The sequence below is a fragment of the Nyctereutes procyonoides genome, unplaced genomic scaffold (genome assembly GCF_905146905.1).
Source record: "Nyctereutes procyonoides isolate TBG_1078 unplaced genomic scaffold, NYPRO_anot_genome, whole genome shotgun sequence".
NCBI lineage: Eukaryota > Metazoa > Chordata > Mammalia > Carnivora > Canidae > Nyctereutes > Nyctereutes procyonoides.
In genome coordinates, this window is record NW_026575026.1 from 7,931,588 (window position 1) to 7,952,776 (window position 21,189).

The window sequence follows — 21,189 nt, forward strand, 5'->3', positions numbered from 1 at the left end:
ATTGCTGGATCATAGGGTAGCTCTGTTTTTAACTTTCCGAGGAATCTCCATCTTTCTTTCCAGAGTGGCTACACCAATTTGCATTCCTACCAACAGTGTGAGAAGATTCTCCTTTCTCTGCTTCCTCACAACGCCCTGTCATTGCCTATGTTGTTAATTTTGGCCATTCTGACTGGTGTGAGGTGATAACTTATTGTAGTTTTGGTTTATATCTCCCAGATGGTAAGTAATGTTTTTTTTTGTTTTTTGGGGGGTGGGGTGGGGTACTGGCAGCAGCTTTATTTGGGAAAAGACACTTGAATTGGTTTTCAGTTGGGGGCATGGACAAGAAGGGGTACCCAGAGCAGTAGACTCCCCCTAAGGGTAGGCTGAGGACTGGGACTGAGCCTTAGGTAAGTCTCTGGTAGGCAAGGCTCCCCTGCATAGCGCCTTCCCCCAAAGACTTTATGGGGGCCACAAGAGCAAGGGGGCTGGGAGGGCCCACGGTGGCTTGGACAGGGCCCACGGTGGCTTGGGCAGGGTTCACTTGGGCAGGGCGTCAGATGACTCATACACCAGCTTCCCATCTGAGTCTTGATCTTTTTCACAACCACAGCCTTGCAGGAGCTGTTGCAGCTGAAGGAACCACCAGGGCCAAAGCTGGACTGGAAGGAGATCTGGCCACAGTTGAGGCCAGGGCTTGTGAGGCCCCCATAGGCCAAGTTCAGGCCACCTGAGTAGCTGCTGGTGGTCAACGTCTGGATACTCATGTTCTGCATCCCAGACTCCAGCCGGCTCTCCCTGCCCTCCAGCAGCTTGCGGTGGGTGGCGATCTCGAGGTCCAAGACCAGCTTGACATTCATGAGCTCCTGCTACTCGCAGCTGCTGGGCCACGTCCTGCTTGGCTTGCTGCAGGGCGGCCTCCAGCTCGGCCACCTTGGCATTGGCGTCCTTACTGGCCAGCTCCCCGCGCTGCTCGGCATCCGCGATGGCAGGCTCCAGGGCAGCCCTCTGGTTTTTGAGGGTCTCGATCTCAGCCGGAGCTGATGCTCTGGTTCGTCTCGGAAATCTCTGCGTGTGGCAGAGGTCATCCCCGTGCTTCCCGGCCAAGGTCTGCAGCTCCTCGCCCTTGATCTGGTGCGTGGTCTCGGCCTCCGCCCGGCTGCGGCTGGATGTGTCCTCATACTGGGCCTTGACCTCGGCGATGATGCCGTCCAGGTCCAGGAAGCAGCCGTTGTCCATGGGCAGCACCGCTGGCCGTGTCCGAGATCTGGGACTGCAGCTCCTGGATCTCCTCTTGGTACAGCTGCCTTAGGAGGCTGATCTCGTGGGTCAGCCCTTCCAGGCGGGACTCCAGTTCTATCTTGTGCACGTAAGCTTCATCCACATCCTCCTTGATGAGAGCAAATTCATTCTCCCTGTCTGCACGCAATTTGATCTCATCCCTCTATTTATTCTTGAAGTCCTCCATGAGCCCCCGCGTGTTGCCAAGCTCCACTTCCAGCTTCAGCTTCTCCTGCCCCAGGGTGTCCAGCTGCCTCCAGAGGTTGTTGATGGAGCTCTCAAACATGTTGTCTGTGTTCTTCCGACTGGTTTTCTGCTGCAGCAGGAGGCCCCACTTGGTCTCCAGGATTCTGTTCTGCTGCTCCAGGTGTCTGACCTTGTCGATGAAGGAGGCAAACTGGATGTTGAGGCTCTTCATCTGCTCCCTCCTGGGTGCAAACCGCCTGGATGTTGCATGTATCCCTTCAAATCAATATTTTTTTATCCTGGATGTTGGCCTCCAGCTTGAGGGGGCTCAGCAGGCTCTAATTCACTGAGACAGCCGTGATGCCCCCCATGCTCCGGGCCGTCGTAGCCCCCGACCACACTCATGCTGCTGTTCAGGCCACCCCGGAAGCTGCCGCTGCTGCTGCCCACCCGGGAGAAGGCGGAGGAGCTGATGCGGGAGCCGGGCCCTGTCATGTAGGAGCAGCTGCTGAAGACCTGGGGAGTGGAGGTGGACACCTTGTAGGACTTCTGAGTCACGCTGATGGCATGGTGGAGGCTGCTGCTGAGGCTGGTGTGGAGGCAAGGAGGCTGAACCTGACAGAAGTTCCAGAAGGAGTGCGAGGAGCTGCTTCTAGGTGGGGATAATGAGTAATGTTTTATTTATCTGTTAGCCATCTGTATGCCTTCTTTGAAAAGATGTCTATTCCTGTCTTCTGCCCATCTTTTAACTAGATTATTTGCTTTTTTTTTCTTTTTTTTTTTTTTTGATTATTTGCTTTTTTTGGATGTTTGGTTTTTTTTTGGATACTAACCCTTTATCAGATATGTCATTTGCAAATATCATCTCCCATTCTGTAGGTTGCTTTTTAGTTTTGTTGGTTGTTTCCTGTGCTGTGCATAAAATTTTATCGTAATAGTTCATTTTTGCTTTTATTTCCCTTGCCTCAGGAGACATATTTAGTAAGAAGTTGCTGTGACCAATATCAAAGAAGTTATTGCCTGTGTTCTCTATGATTTTGATGATCTCCTGTCTCACTTTTAGGTCTTTCATACATCTTGAATTTATTTTTGTTGTCCAGTTTCATTCTTTTACACGTTGCTGTCCAATTTTTCCAACACCGTTAATTTAAGAGACTGTTTTTTTTTTCCATTGGATATTATTTCCTGCTTTGTTGAAGATTAGTTGCCCTTATAACTGTGGTTCATTTCTGGGTTTTCTATTCTGTTCCATTGATCTATAAGTCTGTTTTTGTGCCACCACTGTACTGTCTTGATGACCACAGCTTTGTAATATAACTTGAAGTCTGAAACTGTGATGCCTCCTATCTTTGCTTTTCTTTCACAAGATTAATTTTGTTATCTGGAGTCTTTTGTGGTTCCATACAAATGTTAGGATTTTTTGTTCTAGCTCTGTGAAAAAAGGTTGATGGTATTTTGATAAGGGTTGCATTATATGTGTAGACTGCTTTGGGTAGCATAGACATTTTAACAATACTTGTTCTTTTGATCCATGAGCATGGAATGTTTTTCCACTTTTTTTGTGTCATCTTTGATTTCTTTCATTAGTGTGTTATAGTTTTCAGAGTACAGATCTTTTGCCTCTTTAGACTTATTCCTAGGTATCTTATGGTTTTTGGTATAATTGTAAATGGGATTGACTCCTTGATTTCTCTTTCCTCACTTCATTATTGGTATCTAGAAATGAAACAGATTTCTGTACATTGATTTTGTATCCTGCAGCTTTACTGAACTCATGTATGAGTTCTCGTAATTTTTTTAGTGGAGTCTTTGGGTTTTCTATATAGAGTATCATGTCATCTGCAAATAGTGAAAAGTTTGACTTCTTCCTTGCTGATTCAATGCATTTGATTTCTTTTTGTTATCTGATTGCTAATTACTGTGGCTAGGACTTCCAGTATTGTGTTAAACATCAGTGGTGAGGAACACCTGGATAGCTCAGTAGTTGAGCATCTGCCTTTGCTCAGGACATGATCCCTGTCTGGGGATCAAGTCTTACATCGGCCTCTCTGTGAGGAGCCTACTTCTCCCTCTGCCTATGTCTCTGCCTCTCTTTGTGTCTCTCATTAATAAATAAATAATTTTTAAAAAATTTAAAAAATAAACACCAGTGGTGAGTGTAGACATCCCTGTCTTGTTCCTGACAGTAGAGGAAAAACTCTCAGTTATTCTTCATTGAGGATGATACCAACTGTGGGTCTTTCATATGTAACCTTGATAATGTTGAGGTATGTTCCCTCTATCGCTACTTTGTTGAGGGTTTTTATTAAGAATGCTGTTGTACTTTGTCAAATGCTTTTTCTGCATCTATTGAGAAGATCATATGGCTCTTGTCCTTTCTTTTATTAATGTGATGCATCACACTGATTTGCAAATATTGAACCACACTTGTAGCCCAGGAATAAATCCTACTTGACTGTGGTGAATAATTCTTTTAATGAACATTTGGATTCAACTGGCTAGAATTTTTGCAGCCATGTTCATCAGAGATATTGGCCTATAGTTATTTTTTTAGTGAATTCTCTGTCTGGTTTTGGAATCTGGGTAATGTTGGCCTCATAGAATAAGTTTGGAAGTTTTCCTTCCATTTCTATTTTTTGGAGTTGTTTGAGAAGAGTGGGTATTTACTTCTTTAAACATTTGGTAGAATTTACCTGTGAAGCCATCTGGCTCTGGACTTTTGTTTGTTGGGAGATTTTTGATTACCAATTTAATTTCTTAGCTGGTTGTGGGTCTTTTCAAGTTTTCTATTTCTTCCTACTTCAGTTTTGGTAGTTTATATGTTTCTAGGAATTTATCCATTTCTTCCAGATTGTCAAGTTTGTCGGCATATAGTTTTTCATATATTCTTGTATAATTGTTTGTCGTTTTGTGTTTTTTGTTGTTATTTTTCTTCTCTCATTTGTGATTTTATTTATTTGGGTCCTTTTTCTGATCTTTTTGACAAGTCTGGCTAGGAGTTTATCAATTTTATTTACTTATTTTTATTTTTTGTGAAGAACCATCTCCTAGTTTCTTTGAAAAGTAGAACATCTACTTTTTTTTTTTAGTTTCTAGATCATTTATTTCTGCTCTAATCTTCATTATTTCTCTTTTGTTGGCTTTGGTTTTGTTTATGTTCCTTTTCTAGCTCCTTTAGGTGTAAGGGAAGGTTGTGTATTTGAGATTTTTCTTTCTTCTTGAGTAAAGTTTGCATTGCTATGTACTTCCCTCCTATGAACCCTTTGACTGCATCTCAAAGATTTTGGATTAGCATGTTTTCATTTTCATTTGCTTCCATGTATTTTTTTTTAATTTCTTAATTTCCTGGTTGAGCCATTCATTCTTTAGTAGGATGTTCCTTAACCTCCATGTACTTGTGATCTTTCCAATATTTTTCTTGTGGTTGACTTCAAGTTTCATAGCATTGTGGTCAGAAAGGATGCACGGTATGACCTTAATCTTGTTGTGCTTATTGAGGCCAGATTTGTGACCCAATATGCGATCTATTCTAGAGAATGTCCCATGTGCACTTGAAAAGAATGTGTATTCTGCTGCTTTAGGATGAAATGTTCTGAATATATCTGGTAAGTACATCTAGTCCAGTGTGTTATTCAAGCTATTGTTTCCTTGTTGATTTTCTGCTTTGATAATCTGTCTGTTGCGGGAGTGTGGTGTTAAAGTCCCCTACTATTATTATCAATGAGTTTCTTTTTGTTTGTTAATTGCTTTATATATTTGGGTGCTCCCAAGATGGGGGCATAAATATTTACAATCATTAGATCTTGTTGGATAGTCCCCCTCTTTATGATATAGCGAAGGGTCATATTTACTGTAGATATTTTAGAGCAACTGCTCATAGGAAAAACATTAAACTAGTTTCCAACCTAGCAACTGCTTAGGGAAGTTCTATGAAAAGAGACTGTATTAGTCTGCTTTACTAGAGAAATGAAACAATCTCAAATTTCTTATTAACTACAACAAAGGGTTATTCCTTGTTCATGGTGCTTTTACTCTGCCATGGTTCCAGACTTTAGACAGGCTGAAACTTTGATACATGTGTTTTTCATTTTAGGTCTCAGGCTGAAGGAGCAGCCCTTTTATGAACATGTTCATTCTCAAGGTAGACAAAAATGAGAGATCCATAGTAAAATGCAATGTTTCTCAAAGTGACTTTGGCATGTTCTGACTTCTATTCACATTTAATTGGTCAAAAAAATCATGACCTAAATCCAAAGTCATTCATTGGGCAGGAAAGTATTCTCTTTCCATAGGCAAAGTGGAAGACAGTAAATATTTGCACACATTAATATATCAACTCTCATGGTTTTCTCTCACATTTTTTTACAGCCTTTTATTATCAAAATTGATGACATTGATTTGATATCCTACAGGAAGAATTTTACTATCAAGAGTTCAAGCATTCCCCAGTTTTGCTCTTAACCCTTGCCAATACCTAAAACTCAGTCAGTTATTTATTTTCTTCTGGTGAAAATGCTGAAGTCATCACATAAGGCTCACACAAAGGCCTGTGAAATTCCCCATACCATACCTTACCATAACATACCTTGCTCCATACCTTAAAGATTATTCAGAGTACATACTACATACATACTAACATGATTATAAGAAACCAGAGATTTAAGCTTGAGATATCTTGCCCTAAGGTTCAGTCTTGTCCAAAGATTTATGTGAGTACTATGTGATGAATTGTTTAAAGAGGGTAGGGTTGATGAAATCCACTGTTGTGTTACCACCATCCCTCAAACACTTATAGTCTCATGCAATGTATAATTTATCTTTAAAGAGTATCTTCCACTTATTACAATAATGATTTATGTCTGTGCATTTTAAAAAATATTTTATTTATTATTCATGTGAGTCAGAGAGAGAGAGAGAGAGATAGGCAGAGACACAGGCAGATGGAAAAGCAGGCTCCATGCAAGGAGCCTGATGCAGGACTCAATCCCAGGACTCCAGGATCATGCCTGGGCCAAAGGCAGGCACTAAACTGCTGAGCCACCAAGAGATCCCTCTGTGCATGTTTTGTGTATAGTCACACATGTTCCACATTCACAATGTTCTGCAAATTTGTAAAATTTATTCCTAAATAATATTTATTTAGGAAATGTATCCCTACAAGAAAAGAATATTTAAAATATTGTTTCAGCCATCTAATTGAAATGCTTTTTTTAGACAAATAACAATTAATAACAATTAGAGTTTGGGAAAGTAGACCCTCTGAAAAGTGGGGCAAGTTTACTATGCTGGATACCTTTAGTTTACCCCTCCAGATTCCATCTTGTTTTCTGCCCTGCAAGGCTAATGTGTATGGATTACATCAACAGGATGCTAGGCTCTCCAGTTTCTATTTGGCAGGAGATCTGAAGGAGAGAGGAGAATAGTGTTGATTATTTCCCTGGGTCTTTCTCATGAGGTCAAATTAAGTGGGCTATATTCTTCTATCAAACTAACTCAAAGGGCCTCTCATCACTTAATTATCTTTTCATTAATGACACATTTTCCTCAGCAGCATCTAGTGACCCTAAATCCTGAATCCTGGAATTGCAATTATTCTAGAACATAAATCTCCAATATCCTTCAAGGAACATAACTGGAGGCATGATAAAATCCTGAGGATCATTTTCTAGGTGCAAAGCCTGAAGGGGAGGCACACTAGAAATATTTCCCCCTTTTTTCAGATTAATCTGTAAAAAGTATCCAATTGTCTCCAGGTATTTTGCCTTCCTGAAATTCCATAGCAGTGTGACATTCAGGCTGTTTCTTAGTTTCTTCCCTAAGCAGACTACAAGATAAAATCTTAACAAAGCTTTTTCCGCTAGTGTCAAAGGCACTCTTTGAGATGTTCACAGAGGATGATAATATATCTTTATACTTAATCACATCTTTATATTTTGTTGAATGACAGGCTTCAACTTCAAATTCCATTTTTGTACAGATTGATAAACTCATAGATTTAAATAACTTTGACTTTTGTTAGCAGCATAATTTCAAGACCTAGAGACAAAAAGGAACCATGTCATAGGTAATATTTTGATCATATGCAAAATGACAAGAGTTTCAAACTATTTTTTCCTATTTTTGAAACAGAGTTTTTTACCACAATCACCACTATTACTAGGTGGCTAAAAAAGTAATATATAGATCTGCCTCTGGATATTACAGGCATCATTTAAAGAACAGAATATATTACAACTTTCTTGGCCTCACAGCCTTCTCCCTTTGCTCCTATACAAAGGGTTCTTGCTGGTCTAACTTGCCCATGCAGTTCCAGAGGTACAGATAAATCACCTTTAAGTGAGGGTTTCTAATAAGAGCACTTGAGTCATGAAACAGCATCTGTGTTTTGTGTGGATTTTACAGTTGAAATGAGAAGCAAAAGTAAAAGTAAAGGGCTTCGTTTACTATACATAACTATTGAATAGCAGTTAATTCCAGAGGCCAGGCTTAGATATCCAAGGGCTCTTTGTTTCTATCTACCACTACAAGTAGCAACAAAAAGCCTCCCTTAAGCTTTTACCACTTAAACCAATAGCAGTCTTTGTAAAGTTAATCATTAGCCTCATACAGCTCTACAGACTTCTTTTGTCTTCTTAATGCTTAAAACAGATTATCTTGGCTGACTGAACAATACAGAGAGGGAAATTTCCAGTAACCGATTTCTGTAGAAACAAAATCTGGACCTCTAGTTCTTCAAGACAGGCATCTGGTAAGTAATTCATCAACTTTAAAGTGCCCATATTTTGTATAAAACTAAATTTAACAACTGAAAAATTAGAAAATGAGAAATGGAAAATTCTAGTGTGGATGTTTTGTTATAAAAACAGAAATATTCAGAAATTCTTAGGTCCAGATTTTCTATCATAAATTCACAGGATTATTTTTTATATTTAAGTTTGTGTGAGGTAGTCTGCTAATTTTAGCTTCATAAAGCTAACAATATTTTTAAAGGCTATTAGTCTTCCATCTTCTCAGTATTTCTGTTTAGTTCAAAGAAATATTCTTGTATGGTTCGCTGCTAGGTTAAATTCTTTAAAAATCTTTATGTAACAATATGAAGATCAGATCTATATACAATCAGATACAAGTCAGCTTTGGTTTACTTCTTGAGATTACCAAAGAATTGTATTGTATAGATAGATGTTAGACAAATGCATTTTCCATTGATAACTACCTTATTTTTTTTCAAAAGTAATTTGATTATGTGGCATGTTTTTCACTACAATACATATGTGATCTTTTTTATCTTTAGAGAACCACTACAGTAATGTGTTCTTCAATTTCTAGAAATTTATTACTTTCTTAAAGGTATCTTTTTTTTTTAAGATTTATTTATTTATTCATGAGAGACACACACACACAGAGAGAGAGAGAGAGAGAGAGAGAGAGAGAGGCAGAGACACAGGCAGAGGGAAAAGTATGCTCCATGCACAGATCCTGATGTGGGACTCGATCTCGGGACTCCAAGATCACGCCCTGGGCTGAAGGCAGACACTAAACTGCTGAGCCACCCAGAGATCCCCTCTTAAAAGTTTTGAAACAAAATTTGAGATATGTTATTTTTTTTTTAAATGCACTCTCTATAATCACTTCAGAATGGTCTTTTCTATATCTATTTGATTTATTATCAAAGCAATATTCTAAGAACCCCACATCAGTAGAGAAGTTATTTTACATCATTAAATTGTAGGAATAAGAATATTTAGCATTATATTTTAATAACAGATAAAAAGCCAAATATTTTAAATTGAAGCAATTCTAGTAAGTCAGATTAATTTATTTAGGCTAATTTCTGTGACCAGTCAATACAAGTTTTTAAGTGGATAAATGTTTACAGTCACTTTCATTTTTCTAAAAAGATAGAAATATTTTCCTCAGGTGCATGAACATTTATAAGCCCAAGTGTTCTGAAAATGTGCCAAAATTATATTTTTACATTTTGGTATGTAGATTTTTAGTTATCAATATTTATAAAACTATATTGAACTTCACTTTTATTATATCCCCCACTGAATATGGGGACAAGTAATTGAAGCCCGTGATATTATATGACACCTAAATTTCCAGATATACTCAAAGACAAAAAGAAGCATTTTATGTGGTTAAAAAAAAGTTCACTTGGGGTCGCATGACTCACTTAGAATTTTGTGATAGCTCAGAGTACGCAGAGGGTATTTTTCAACAACAATTGGACTCTGTTTTCTTTGGAATGTTGGCAAATTTATATCTTTCTTCATTGCATCTAAGAGCAACTTCCTCTTGTGTTCTGAAACTTGATAGAAATAAACTTGAAAGAGTTTGAAATTGATTTCAAAAGTCTTTAGGAAGTAGCTTTCCAAAGCTTTTATAAATTTGTAGAATACTTTCAAGGATCTGTGTCCAGGCAGAACCTAATATGTTCCAGTCTAAGATGCACAAGTAAGACAAAGTCATCTACTTCTATGAAGGACTGAAGCTTTACTAAGCTTCACAATGTACACATCTCATCGAATCTCATAGTACCACATCCTGAGAATAGACTTTAGAGAGGAGGAGGAGGAGTAGTGGAGAAAACACTAATCTTCCCTAGAGAAAAGAAACTCAATGTTTTGGAAAAGATTTATTGATAAGGGATCTGACATTGCCCAGGTAATTTTCTTTAGGTCTCATCCAGCTCACTATGGACAACTGTGCTCTTGGAAATGTGGATTTAAGGCTTGATATAACTCCAGTCTTCTCAAGTTAGCAGAAATCAATACTTTCAGCCTGTATAAATGTCATTATTTCTCAAAGACTGGGAATTTTGTATCCTAGCCTCCAAAGAATGTTTTGCTACAAAAATTACATTTCTCATGGAAGTTGTAGACAGACAAGGAAGAAGGAAACATTTTAAAGGGGAATGATGAAATGCTTCTGTTAACAGAAGTGCTTGAATTGGTTTAACATTCAGACAGAATAAATATATATGTGTATATATCATACACATATCATATATCAATTTTTATTTTTTATTTTTATTGATTGATAGATTGATTGATAAGACACACACACACACAGAGAGAGAGAGAGAGAGAGAGAGAGAGGCAGAGACACAGGCAGAGGGAGAAGCAGGCTCCATGCAGAGAGCCCTACGCGGGACTTGATCCTGGGTCTCCAGGATCACACCCTGGGCAGAAAGCGGTGCTAAACCGCTGAGCCACCCAGGCTGCCCCATATATCAATTTTTAAAGGATGAGTTTAGAGACAGAAAACAAATAGAGGCCAAAAAAATAACAATGCTATTATTTCATAAGATAGGAGTCAAAACAAAAATGATGAAGTAAGGGAAGAAGCAAGATGGTGGAAGAGTAGGGGGTCCTCCTTTTCTCTGGTCCCCGAAACCTACCTAGATAACTTTCAGACCATCCTGAACATCAATGAATTCAACCTGAGATGTAAAGTGAGAACAGCTGGAATGCTACAGAGAGAAAAATGATCACTTCTGATAAAGTAGGAATGTGGAGAAGAGAAACAGAGGGGATATATCAGAAGATAAATGTAGGGGAGGAGGGTAAAGAGCCTCTATAAGCTGCTGCAGGAAAGAAGTGCAGCATATAATCAGGACCTTTAGAATTTGCTCCTGAGAAAGTCTCCCCTGCCTGAAAAGTGCTCAGTAGGGAAATAGGGAAGAATCACAGGAGGTCAGTGAAGTCTCAGTATCTCAGAGACACGGTAAGAATAGGGGCACCAGGAAGAAAGCTCAACTTGTGTCATAAACTGCAAACCGAGGTCAGGTTGTGGGACTGATGATGTCCTAGGTCCTGGTAAAGGACTGGAACACAGCAACCCTCCCAGGTCATCTGGAAGAGGTGTACCGGATGCACAGTCCATAGTCTAACAGTTGAGCACTCTCTACTCCAGGGCTTGGCAACAAACAGAATTGGTCTATCCTCTGTTCCCTCCAGGAGAGGCAAAACCAGGGAGTGCACAGGATGATGAAAGTTCTCCCACTGTTAGCTGCCCTCCAATTTGTATGAATCAGGGCCCCCACGCCTGCCCCCAGGAGGATCTGAGCCAGTGTGCACTGAGAAACTGCAGTTCAGTACACATGGGGAGCTCTTGGCTCCGGGGCTAGAGATCTGGCCACTGCCATTTTAATTTTATTTCTTTTCGCATTTCAGCTGGGAGAGGTGTGGCCTCTAGGGAACAAAGGTCTCACAGGATAAACAGCTCACACTGAGCCCAAAAAGAGATGGGATATCTCTACCCAGGCACAGACACCTGAGAGTCAGTATAGCAGGCCCCTCCTCGAGAAGGCCAGATGGAAAAACAAGGGATGAGCAAGTTTACCGACCAAGCAGCCCTGGAAACTCCAGGACTGAGGAAAAATAGTATATAGATCTCAAGGTTTCTTCCTTATGACTTGTTTATCTTTTAGGTTAAAAATTTCCAATATTGGGATCCCTGGGTGGCGCAGCGGTTTGACGCCTGCCTTTGGCCCAGGGCGCGATCCTGGAGACCCGGGATCGAGTCCCACGTCGGGCTCCCGGTGCATGGAGCCTGCTTCTCCCTCTGCCTGTGTCTCTGCCTCTCTCTATATATATATGACTATCGTAAATTAAAAAAATAAAAATTAAAAAAAAAATTCCAATATTCTTTCATGCAGCCAAGAATACTTTACCTGGCACAGCTGTCATTTAGAATAGAAGGAGAGATAAAGAGCTTCCAGGATAAACAGAAACTGAAAGAATATGTGACCACCAAACCAGCTCTGCAAGAAATATTAAGGGGGACCCTGTAAGCAAAGGAGGGAACCCAAGGAAACAATCCTCAGAAACAGGGACTATATAGGTAATGCTATGACACTAAATTCATAACTTTTTAAATAGTTACTCTGAATGCGAATGGGCTAATGATCCCATCAAAAGACACAGGGTATCAGACTGGATAAAAAAGCAAGATCCATCTATATGCTGTCGACAAGAGATTCATTTTAGACCTAAGGACATCTCTAGACCGAAAATGAGGCAGTGAAGAACAATTTTTACCATGTATATGGTCCTCAAAAGAAAACTGAAGTAGCAATCCTCATATTGGATAAATTAGATTTTAAACCAAAGATTGTAGAAAGAGATGAAGGGGGACACTAAATCATATTTAAAAGGCCTATCCAACAAGGAGACCTAACAATTATGAATATTTATGCCCCTAATGTGGGATCAGCCAATTATATCAATCAATTGATTACCAAAGTAAAGAGATGCATAATAATACACTAATAGTAGGAGACTTCAACACAGCACTCTCCACAAAGCACAGATCTTCTAAGCAGAGGATCACCAAAGAAACAAGAGCCTTGAATAATGCACTGAACCAAATGGAATTCACAGATATATACAGAACATTCCACCCTAATACAACTGAATACACATTCTTCTTCAGTGCACATGGAATTTTCTCCAGAGTAGACCACATACTGGGTCACAAATCAGATCCTAACTGATACTAAAAGATTGGGATTATCCCCTGCATATTTTCAGACCACAATGCTTTGAAACTAGAATCAATCACAAGAAGAAATTTGGAAGGAACTCAAACACTTGGAGATTAAAGAGCATCTACTAAAATATGAATCGGTCAACCAAGAAATTAGAGAAGAATTAAAAAGTTTCATGGAAACTAATGAAAATGAAAGCATAACTGTTCAAAATATTTGGGATACAGCAAAGGCAGTTCAAAGAGGGAAATACATCTCAATAGAAGCCTCCCTCAAAAAATTGGAAAAATCTCAAATACACAAGCTAACCTTACCCCTAAAGGAACTGGAGAAAGAACAGCAAATAAAGCCTAAATCGAACAGCAGAAGAGCGATAATAAAGAATAGAGCAGAACTCAATGAAATAGAGACCAGAAGAACTGTAGAACAGATTAATGAAACCAGGTAGGAGCATGGTCTTTGAAAGAATTAATAAGATAGATAAACCCCTAGTCAAAAAAAGATCAAGTATTAGGTGAATCTATGATAATAAATATTATATTACATAATAAGCACAATCACCATTTTATATTTCAGAGAGCATATATTCAAAGTAAAAAGAAAAACTCACTGTGGATGTTAAAAGTTTTGAGAGAAATTGACAGAAACGTACAGAGGGAAGTCTTACACAATATTAATCTGAGAGATTAAATTTTAAAAATATTTTGAAAATTTAAAAATATGATATTGAATTCATTTGTATATATATACATATATAAACACACATTTATGCTTATACTACAATAAATAATACAACTTGCAGCAAAATGACCATGTATTAACATGAAATCACAATCGCATATAAAATACACAATTTATGATGTTTACATTCCCTAGACCAACAAATAGAGAATCTAATTAAAAATTGTAAAATAAAACAAATTAAATTAACAATTTAAAGCTGAATTAAATACATTTTCCTTAAAATACTCTATTGGATTAGTAATCATCATATAATTAAATACAAATTATGTAGTAAATAAAAATAACTGGAAATATTAAAGTCTCTGGGATTTGGCCAAAACTGGCCAGGGATAAATTCAGAAATTTAAATGCTTTCATGTTAAATTAAAGAAAAAAAAACCCTGATTACTCATTGAAAAACAACAACAACAACAAAAACAAAAAAGGAACAGGATGGTCTTCAGGATCCATGAAACTGGTTATGATTGGTTTTGAGTATAGATAATATACAGTGTTACATTAATTTCAGGAGTACAACTCAGTGATTTGACAAGTTTAGAGACTATGCTATGTTCACCACAAGTGTAGATACCATCTGTCTTATTACATCACGATTAAAATATCATTGCCTATTCCTTATGCTTTACCTTTTATTCCCATGATATATTCATTTCATATCTAGAAGCCCATATCTCCTTCACTCAAAATGGTGAACATTTTGCCCACCCCCCCTCCCTTCTGGTAACCATCAATTTGTTCTCTGTATTTATAGTTCTGATTTGCTTTTTGTTTGTTTATTCTCCTTTTTTTAAAAAATTTTAGATTTGAATCATGTGCTATTCTCCAACTTATTTCACTTAGCATAATACACACTAGGTCCATCCATATTGTGTCAAATGGCACAATCTCGTCTTTTTTTTTCATGGCTGAGAAATATTCTACATCCTCTTTATCCATTTGTCTATTGATGTACACTTAAATTGTTTCCATATCTTGGCTATTGTAGATAATGCTACAATAAACATAGGATAAGCATTTAGCTTTTCAAACTGGTGTTTTTGTTTTTTTTGGGAAAATACCCAATTTTGGAGTTATTGGATCATATGGTATTTCTATTTTTAATTTTTTTTGAGGAAACTCCATATGTTTTTCTGCACTGGCTGCACAAATAATACATTCCCACCAACAATGTACATGGATTCCTTTTTCTCCACATCCTCACCAACACTTGTTTCTTGTCATTTTGATTTTAGCCATTCTAAGTATTGTAAAGTGATAGCTCATTGTGGCTTTGATTTGAATTTGCCTGATGATTAGTGAGGTTGAGCATCATTTCATGAGTCTGTTGGCCACCTGTATGTTCTGTTTGGAAAAATGTTTATTCAAGTCCTCTGCCTATTTTTTAAACAGCTGGCTCAGGGTTGTTTTTTGTTTTTTGTTTGGTATTGAGTTGTATAAATCCTTTTATATTTTGGATATTAACCTCTTATTGTATGTATCATTTGCTAATATCTTCTCCTATTCAATAGGTTGTTTTTTGTTGTTGTTGTTGGTTTCTTTTGCTGTTCAACAGCTTTTTATTATGATGTAGTCCTAATAGTTTATTTTTGTTTTGTTTCCCTTGCCTTAGAAGGCATACCTAGAAAAATGGTGCTATGGCTGATGTCAGAGAAATTACTGTCTGTGGTTATGATTCCTTACGTCACTATGCACATGTTGTTTGACTTTAGGAGTTGCTCATAACATCTCTAAGCTTCAGTTTCCTTTTCTTAAGAGAAGGGTAAATAATATCTATCTCAAATATTACTAAAAGGTAAATTATTATTATAGTTACTTTTTTATTGTTAATATTTTATTGATCTTTACTTTGTCAAGCATATTGACATCTTTCAAGTACTTTACTCATTTAATTCTTACAACTATCCAATGTGATGGGACATAAAATAATTCCCATTTTACAGATGAGGACAATATGACAAATAAAATTTACATAAATTATTCAAAATCACACTTGAAAGATCCTTTTGCAAAATGGCTCCAATCCATTTTATGTGCTCCTTAAATGTTTATTTCTCTACTTTCTCCCATCTGCCCTTGCCTATTTTTTATCTTACAAAAATAGGAAAATTTGCTTAACTTTCTAACCAACTCTGCAGATATTGACTATTTCTCTGCAGGAGAAATCCCAAACTCCTACTTTTCAGGTAAAATCATATAGCGCCAAGGTGACAGAAAAATCAAATGTTAAAAAAGAAACAAAGACAAGCACACACATACACAATTATATTTTTGAGGAAGATACATTTGTTATCCTATTCCTAACACATATTTCATTTAGGCTTACAAACAAGCCAGCCCTATTATAAAGCAGAGTTGTTTATGCTTTCAGGGACTGAGATGATGACCTCACTGATCTCTTTCATTACTATGGTACTGAAGAGCTGTTTTCTGGATTTTATTAGGCCCCGGGGGATCCCAAATGGAGAAGAGTATAATTAACTCTTTACCAACAAATACTTACATTAAATGATCCTGGCAATAAAAGAGTGCCTGGTAGCAAACAGCATCCAGTACTTCCTGCCTAAGTACAAAGAATTGCCTGAGGATATTAAGTAATAGAGTACATTTATTTTGGGAATATCTGTATAAGATGGAGGAGACAGGCAAGTGCAATTATCTCAAGTAGCAAGCACTTTTAAGGTTAATAACTTTTTCAAGACTGATTATAAAGCACAGATTAAATATAAAAACTTAGGTTCCTAATCTCTTTTTTGAGACTGAATCAAGTATGTAGAATTGTTCTCCAGGTGAAAGAGAATGCATTTTTTTTTTTTATGATTTGAATCAGGATTGAAATTTTAAAAAGAGGGTGAATTTTGAGAATTTGATGGTATAAATGGTGATAATATGATAACACTATTAGAAATACATGCCAGACAGCATGCTGCATTTCATACAATTAACTTGCTTCATTTATGAGATTTTTTCAAGTTTTATTTAAATTCCTGTTAGTTTCATTTATGAGATTATAATAATGACAATGACACAATGACAATGATTCTCTGAAATGGGTAATATCTGGTCAGATAAAGAATTGGATGCTCAGAACTGTTCCCTTGTCCAAAGCCACATTGTTGGTAAGTTCTAGATTTTTCTAACAGTGGCCTTTCCAGCAACAAAGCTGAGTGTTTTCATACATTAGATGTGTTAATACCCAGGATTTGAAATCTGATTTTACTGAATATACATTTTGTGTCATACGGCAAGTTACTTAAACTCTGAAATTTCCAATGGTGATATGAATTTCAAAGCTATTATTAAGTTGGAGTGGAAATAGACAATATGGAAATTATAATGCCTACAAGTACACATAAATCTTAATATTCTTCATACATTACACCTTAATGTTAACCCATGTTACTTTAGCCATTTATTTTGATAATATAAACCAAGATCATTTGTAAGATACAATGTGTGGGAAAAGAACATGGCCTCATTTCTACATATACAGCAAACAAACTAAAAACAACCATCAAAAGGCACATAATTGGATAATTGATTACACAGATAAACGGCAAGGGTCATGTGAAAAATGCAGAATACTCTGTATTATTTTTGATATTTCATAAATGAGAAGCTTTTTTAAATGTGCACTTTGAGTTTTGATAAAAGCAAAGCATCATTTTACTTAGTAGTATCCTAACAGAATTTGTTGGTAATAGAGTGTTCTGTTAAATAGCTCCCCCCTTTCTTGTTCCTACTGTTGTGACTTAAAGCATATAGTTGGGCAAACAGAGAATGTTCATTTTACTTAGAAGTATCATGTTAGAGGTGGAACAAACTGGAGTGATCATTTTGACCATTAAGAGACTCACATATATAGTATTTCTATTGTTAAAATAGTGAGTTTTTATACATTTAAAAAGGAGTTAATAAAATTTATCCCATTTAGGTCAAGAATTTGTTGAATATCAAAATATTATCACTTCCCAGGAGAATAATGTATTGACTATTATGAGTTTAATATTATTTTTTTATGATTAAAGCACATCATATCCTCAGGTAAAATATTTCATTATTTTAACTCAGTAATGGGCATGAAAGTCAATTGTTTTGTTCAGGTTAAGATAGGCTAACATTGACTTTCATCAGTGTGAAGAATATTAAAGAGTTTCCAAGGGCTTATAATTACCTTCCAGAGGAAGTTATATTCCAAGGGACATTTTCAGAGAAGTAAACAAAAGAGACCTAAGGGAAACAACCATCTCCTTTCAACATATCCTGAGCTCTCACCAACTCAATTTCTCTCACATAGTAAGTTATATGCAACTCGAAGGTATTATTCTTTTAATGATTTTTTGGCTCTAATTCTTAACTTTAGGATACTCATTTAAAGCTCTTGAGAGTTTAAAGGTAAGTTAAATTTGACTGCATATTTTACACAAATACTTTAACTTGGGCTTTTTTAGGAGTCATAATGCTAATTTAGAATATTGAACTCATGCAAAATCTGAATCAGATTTAGGATATATTAAAATACAGACATGTAATTAGTTCACCTTTATCTAAAATAACCAAATATTGTTAAAAACACAAATATTGCAAAAGTTACAAAAAAGTGTATATAAATTAAAACATTTCATTATATAATTTTCACACATGAAACAAAGTTAAAAATGTACAATTTCTCCTGTTAGAAATGGTTCCAAATAAAATTTTATATAATCAGATAAAATATATGAGTTAATTAGGATAAACTATTAAATCATTAACATGATTCAGTTTTTCTAAAAATCATTTCATATGCATTTTAGTAAATAATATCTCTATGTATTTATAAAGTACTTTAGTGTGTGTGAGATATTGACCAAAAGGAATACTATTTTTTCCTCTTTTCTACCTAGAATATTCTTCTGTATCTTTAATTAGCTAAATTTCATGGTCAAAATCAAATCACACCATTTGTACTACAGATTTGGTGATCACTTCCACATTATTGGACACTTTTTAAATGTCATTTTATTTTAGAATTTAAGTCTTCAGTGTTTATATTACAAGGTAGTATAGAATAGTGATTAAGATCACTGGTCCTACAGTCAAACTATCTGGGTTCAAACCCAGCCCTGCCACCACTGACAGTGTGCCCAGGGCAAGTTACTTAAGTTTCTGTGTTAATTTCCCCTTTGTAAATGGGTATAATAGGATTTAGAAGGTTTTTATGAGGAGCAAATAACAAAATATGTGCACTAAAAGCAGGGCTGTGTGTCTGTGTACATGTGTGTAAATGGGTGTGCATTTTGAATAATGATTTAGAATGTAAGTTTCTTGTTGATTGAGTTTATGATCTACTGATACTTCTCAGCATATCCCAAAGTGCTAGCTTAATAATTAAAATTACAGTGGTAAGATAAAAAAAAATAATCTCTGATTATTCTACCTAGAATACTGCAGAAGCTTCATTTAATTTTAATATACATTTATTAACATCAATTAAGTGAAAACTTTAGAATTACAGAATCAAATATATGTTCCAATATTGGGACAATGAATCTAAAATTCTAACTAGGGAAACAGACATTGTAAACACACTAAATATGTAAAATAGTATCAGTATATTAAGGATACGGAAATGGAGAAAAGACTAATTAATTTTGTCTTTAGGTCATGAGGAAGTCTTCTCAGGGGATGTGAAATTTGTGCAAGATTTTGAGGAATGAATGAGTTTCAGATACACAAGAGTATCAGCTCAAAGACAGAAAATGCAGGTGCAATAGATAGATGTGGAGATATCTATACAGATGTAGATATAGACATAGAGATAGAGATATTTCTTTTATTGCTTTGTTGCTAGAGGCTAATGTCCTCTATCAGAGGAAGAGATAAACAGAGGGTCACAGAGGTTGATGTGAAAACTGGGGAAAAGCTCTTTCAACTCTATCCTTTCGATTTTGGGGCCAGTTTTAGAGATCCCACTTGTAGTTGGGATGTGGAGGGGGGGAACTGAGCTTGGAGATTAAGAAACTAAAACTAGTTTTAAGATCATTGCCTCAGTACAGGGTGGATGATGAAAAGGACAAAATCGAGGCAAATTTGGAGGCAATTGTAATAATGATAATATTAATAATGGCTACTACTTACCAAATATACCCCATGTCTTATCAATATACACATTATATCCATCATCTCATTTCACCATCACAATAGCTCTATAACCTAAATAAATCATTACTTCTGTTTTAAGAATAGGAAATTGAAACTTGGGTTTATGATTTGCCCAGTGTCACAGTGGTAGTACATGACAGATCTGGCAAATGTATCTAGAGACCTTATAGTCTAAACCACTAAGCTAGTTCATAAAAAGAAGATGCTTTTCCCAGGAATACATGAAAGATAAAAAATAATCAGATCTGTGAGACAGTTGGATTTAGGAGATTCAAGAAGAAGGTAGAATCTAAGATGACTTAATAGATTTTTTACATGAATGGTGGGATGAATGAGTTACACAAAGAATCCAGGATGAGAACTGGTTAGTGGAGAACAAGGCTAATGAGTTAAACGGTGGTTACTGAATTTTGAAGAAGTTGAGGAACACTTGGATAAAAATGGGCAATGGCAGTTGAATAAATAGGTCTAGAGCTCAGAACAAAGGGGATCCCTGGGCGGCTCAGCGGTTTAGCGCCGCCTGCAGCCCAGGACGTGATCCTGGAGACCCGGGATCGAGCCCCATGTCATGCTCCCTGCATGGAGCCTGCTTCTCCCTCTGCCTGTGTCTCTGCCTCTCTGTCTCTCTCTCTGTGTCTCTCATGAATAAATAAATAAAATCTTAAAAGAAATGTTTGTCAAAAAATTATTAAAAAGTTTTATAGCACTTCCCTAAATAGGATCACAAATTATTATGAAGCAGTACTTAAAAGATAAATAAACTTTTACTGGAGGCCAAAAGTCCAAGAAAATTTTGTCCTTTAGCACAGAGAAAACTAAATTTTAATTTTGTACTAGCTTACTTTTGATATTTAAACCTATTCTTAAATAAATTCATTTTAATCTTAGCTAGCTTATTATATTTATATTAACTATAATATATGAAATATAATAATTATATTAGCTTTATATATATTTATATTAAAATTTCCTCTCAAGTTCCTGGGTAGCTCAGTGGTTGAGTGTCTGCCTTTGGCTCAGGTTGTAATCCCGGGTCCTGGGATTGAGTCCTGGATTGGGCTCCTGCGGGGAGCCTGCTTCTCCCTCTGCCTATGTCTCTACCTCCCTCTGTGTCTCTCATGAATAAATAAATGAAATCTTTAAAAATAAAATAAAATAAAATAAAATTCCCTCTCAAAATTCTTTTCCCAAGACCTTCTACAACTTTTTTTTTTTTCAGCATTATGATTTTTTCCTTTGTTTTCTCTTTAAACAACCAGCCTCGCTTTAGGACGAAATTACTTTCTTTTCCCTCAACAACAAAAAAATGCATTTCTTTTCTCAAACCTTCTCTTACTAAAAATACATCATATTTTACTGAC

The 21,189-nt window shown here is 36.5% G+C and overlaps 1 protein-coding gene and 1 pseudogene across 1 annotated transcript in view; one reads left to right on the forward strand and one right to left on the reverse strand.

Moving 5' to 3' along the window:
• Positions 1-522: 522 nt before the first annotated feature.
• On the reverse strand, positions 523-2,525 carry LOC129503295 (keratin, type II cytoskeletal 8-like; annotated as a pseudogene).
• Positions 2,526-8,073: 5,548 nt separating this feature from the next.
• The window catches only part of LOC129503315 (sulfotransferase 1 family member D1), a 36,750-nt gene continuing 23,634 nt past the window's right edge, over positions 8,074-21,189 (forward strand). The window contains exon 1 of the mRNA XM_055315289.1: positions 8,074-8,197. The gene's annotated coding sequence lies outside the window, so the exon portion shown is untranslated. The remainder of the gene's footprint in view (positions 8,198-21,189) is intronic.